The sequence below is a fragment of the Lissotriton vulgaris genome, unplaced genomic scaffold (assembly GCF_964263255.1).
Source record: "Lissotriton vulgaris unplaced genomic scaffold, aLisVul1.2 SCAFFOLD_2140, whole genome shotgun sequence".
In the NCBI taxonomy this organism is placed as follows: domain Eukaryota; kingdom Metazoa; phylum Chordata; class Amphibia; order Caudata; family Salamandridae; genus Lissotriton; species Lissotriton vulgaris.
This window is the reverse complement of record NW_028251719.1, coordinates 378,141-382,896: the sequence shown is the minus strand read 5'-3', so window position 1 is coordinate 382,896 and position 4,756 is coordinate 378,141.

Genomic DNA, 4,756 nt, shown 5'->3' with positions numbered 1-4,756 from the left:
CCTGTTCTACTGCGCGCTCGCGCTGACGATCTCTGGCGCTAGGTGCAACCTTTCTTTGTGCGTTATTGAAGGGCAATACCTAGATTAGCTTCCCACCTGCACCATAATTGGACCTCACCCCGCATTTTGCGGGACTCAGAGCGCTTCAGGGCACCTTGGGCTCGTGGGGACATCGCGTCGCGGTGATTTTAGCCGCCATCTTAGGTGAGGGAACCAGAGAGTGCCGAATAGCAGGCGCCATCTTGGTTGGGGGGGCTAGTGATTTCATTGCAGGACTCCCGTGTCTGAGAAGGGTTTCAAAGCGGAGCCTTTCTACTGACAGGTCATACTAATTTGACCATCGCGCGCTGAACTATTTGTTGCTGCACTGCTCGTTTTAACTATTTTAAAAATTCACCTGTTCTACTGCGGGCTCGCGCTGAGGATCTCTGGCGCTATGCGCAACCTTTCTTTGTGCGTTATTGGGGGGCAATACCTAGATTAGCTTCTCACCTGCACCATAATTGGTCCTCAACCCGCATTTTGCGGGACTCAGAGCGCTTCAGGGCACCTTGGGCTCGTGGGGACATCGCGTTGCGGTGATTTTAGCCGCCACCTTAGGTGAGGGAACCAGGGAGTGCCGAATAGCAGGCGCCATCTTGGTTGGGGGGGGCTAGTGATTTCATTGCAGGACTCCCGTGTGTACGGCTATAGAAGATGGCTGATCCTAAAGCGCGCAGCGTATGCGCGCAGCGGGCGCGCCGGCAGGGCGCCGGAGGTGCGCCAAAGGTAAGCTCGTTTGCGCCCATTCGCACACAGGATGCGCCGGGTGCCGGAAACTCTGCCTCTCTACACCGAGCCACATTATCATATTCCCGTGATGAACTTGTAAGCCTGAATCTCGGCACCATTCCTAGCTGTAAGCCTAATACCATCTGTAAGCACCCTGATTCCTTGTCCTGTGGCTTGCTGAACGTGAGATCTCTCAGCAAGCACTGTGAAGAAATTGCGTTACTTATTGAGTCTCACGACCTAGACGTACTCTTCAAGACAGAGACTTGGACCAGAGCGAACAGTTCGGTGGAACTGGGGATAGCCTGCCCTCTCAGCTTTAAAATAATATGCAATCCTCGGTTGGGGGCCAGAGGAGGTGAAGTCGGGCTAATCTTTAGGGAGACATTAGATTTCTCCCAGCTCAACATCAAGGCCATTCCTGGATGTGAACTGCTGGGCTTTTCCCTTAAGGGTCAGGGAGGTGTGCTACACACTGGGCTGCTATGTTACAGACCCCCGGCTAACACGCTATCTGCTGTGTCTGAGCTCATAGACCTAATCTATGATTTATCTCATTCCCACACAAGGCTGATGGTGCTAGGGGATTTCAATCTAAGGGCCGGATGGACCGACGGACTCGGCTTTCGTAAAGCTAGTCCAGGCCTGCCGCAACATCGAGTTACAGCAGCTCGTACCCTCCCAAACCCACTCAAAGTGATAGATTGTAATTTTCCTGCTAATGATGTTGTACATATGTTAGCCTAATGTGTCATAAATTAATATGCAGTTACAGCCTATTATTCATGTGCTGCAACCCACTGAGCTATTTTTCTTTATATGCAAGCTTCATTTGGATAGAACTGTTTCTGTAATGGTTAAGCTTTTGTCTTATTTTTGCCTTCTAAGTTAGAAGACTTGCTGTAGTACATTGCCTTCTATCTGTTAGGTACCCAATATTTATATTTTTGTATACTTTCTTATAATAACAAGAAGCTTGCCTATGACAGGCAGATTTCTAATGCTGACATTTGTTCTGCAGCCCCAATGTCTCATGGTACAGTTTTCCCCCGCTCCCTTATGAGCAGAAAGTCCCTGTTTCAGCATTTCTTTCCTCAGAGCTTCGACTCTGTGGCCTTGAGGAGTGATAACACTGTTGCCTTCGCAGGTGCAGATGCCTACTGTGCGAGGACATTGTTCCTCTGTCTGGGTTTCAGTAATTTTCCAAAAGGGGCGTACCCTAATGTACTGTATTGCATTATAATGTACTGCTGTGATGAAGAGAGTCAGTCCTCTCATCTGACTCTTAGGAGTGAGATCAGACAGGGCCCTCTCATATGGGAGTTTGTGGCCTAATAAATGTATAGTTTATTCTTCTCCACTGTCCGGCTGACTTCTTACAGAGTTACTATAGGTGAGTGCGGTAAGTCACTCAGGTGGATTTGAGCCACGCTTATCAGATGGCGCCCGGAACAGGGACCCCGCGATAAAGATCTTTCTCACCCGTAAGGGGGTAGCAGAAGACCGGGGACCCGCTGGTCGGCACGGTGGGCCCGGGTACCCATCTGATGCCGAGCTTGGTTCTCGCAGCGCTGCCCCACCCTGCTGATCGGGAGAGGTCCGGGTTCGGATCTTACGCTGGGGTCCAGAAGGCGGAACCTGGAGCTGACCGTGTTGGCCTGGCAGCCGGAGGTGGAGAACGGTAGAGGTCGGTACCGCGGAAGGTGAGTGGTCCACCTGTGATTGTTTGAGGAGCTGGAGTGCTCCGGGAGACTAGGGTGTCTCCAATGGTTTGAGGAGCCGGTGCGCTCCTGGGGCTAGTGTGCTCCGGGGAACTCAGAGTGCGAGTGGTGCTCTGACAGACTTAATGGAGGTTGGGAGGACATTTGTTTTTGGTCATCCGACCGGGTGGTACTGTGGTGGAGGCGTGGCTCATTGCGGGTGGGCTCCGGAACTCACCCCGAACCCCTAGGGTGGCGGTTCGGCGGGAGTGGGTCCAGGGTCCCCTGTGGTAAAGTGCGCAGCGATCTTTAGTGCCACCCGGGTGGCGGATGTGTTCTCCATCCTCAGAACAGTTAGTGTACTGTTCGGTCTGCGGTAGGGTCCAGGTTCCCCAGGACTTGGTCGACGGGCCTTGTCCCATTATGGTAACACGTGTTTGGCAGGGACTTAATGCATAGGATGTATGTGCGTGGGCGAATGTAAGTGGTTGTGTGTGGAGATAGTTGCTTGGTCTTTTGTGTCCGGGTATGTGTGGGCTGATGGTCGGGTGGAGTGTGAGATGCATTTTTCTGAATGACAAAGGGAGACTTTGAAAAAGAATTTGGGACTCTGGGCTAGGAAGATTTACTATGGCAGTGTGTGAATTCTATTCCGTTCTGGAAGGTTTAAATAGAAAAATGAAGAATGTGAGCAAGGCTTTTGTGGAGATTTAGACGAGCAGAGCAGCAGTGACCTTGTGTGATAACAGCATTCCAATGGGTTCGCAGAGCACAGACAGAAGATTATGGGGGGGGGGCTAGGAGGCCCAGCTATTGGCACGGACAGGCAGAGATACACAGTTGGAGCCATGTAAAATGTGAATTTAGAGCGAGTTTGCATAATAATTAGTGCAACATGGATTTGTATGAAGGAGTTGATGAGAATACATGTGATTTAGTATAAGGAACAAATTATGAATAATTTTCCACAGGTTACTCCATTTGGACCAGTCAAAAAAAAAAAGTGGGATTGTCTTGAGAAAAATTAATTTACACGATATTCTGTTTCACTGTTGGTCCATGTCATAGTATACAGGTTTTCTATTTGAATAGATATTGAGGTGAAGGGGGGCCTCTGATGGGCATACTGGTTAGTATTTTGCTCGTGAATACCTAGTGGAGAGAACAGTCGATGCAAGGGTACATATATAATATTGATTGTGTCCCTCATAAGAATGGTCTGGTGGGAATGTCTATATGCATGTATATATTGGATTCGTATAAAAATCTTTGTATGTGGTTTGTCCAGCCCAGTGCCCCACCCGCTGAGTAGAGGTGCAGAATGTGTTTGTGCAAATGTCAAAATGTTAACATGACACATTTAGAGCTGTTATTTTATACAGAAGTAAGGTGTCTGTGCAGAACAAGGGTTTGGTATATTTAATAAGAAAATAAAAGTCTTGCGCATGGACCGTAAATGTATATCTTTTTTTCTTTTTGATGCTGCCTTAGATGTAATTATAACTTAGTCATGTGATTTTCAATACTGCTACATGTTTTGTTCTTTTGGCTGGCCATTGGGGATTCGTCCTGCCTAAGACAACACAGCCGAATAGGTTTCTTTTTTTTTACATTGAAAGGATGTGAGGGTGTGAATGAGCTCTGAGAATGGGTTTAAGGGGAGTATTTATACAGGGTATTTTTTTACTAAGTGGTTGCTTTTTGGTACAATATTTTGTGTGTTGTTTTTTTTGTGGTTTGATTCGTTTCGTTTCAGGGCAATGGGAAATATTATCTCTGTGTTATGAAATGAAATGAAAAATTATATTTATATAGCGCGCACATACCCTAAGGCCTCGCAGCGCTTGAACTGAAAAGTGTGGTGAGCAGATAGCAAGGTTAACACATTTTGGCGAACAGGTAAGTTTTTAATGTCTTCCTAAAGACCATCAGATTGCTGATTTCCCGCATATTTGGCGGGAGTGAATTCCACATCTTAGCTGCTAAGTGTGAAAACGCCCGACCTCCCCAGCGAGCCCTATTGACTTTAGTTGTCGTGGCAAGATGAAGGGTGCTGGAACGAAGGGTTCTTGATGGGACGTAAGGTACAACCAGAGGGCGCAGAATGGCTGGACCTGTTCGGTGAAAAGCTTTGTGCACAATGCACATAGCTTTAAAATGCATTCTGGCAGCTATTGGGAGCCAGTGGAGTTCTTTTAAAGCCTTTCTTGCTGATTGGCCACGGGGGATGCCAAACAGGAGTCGAGCAGCACAGTTCTGCGTAACTTGAAGTCTGTTGATCACTG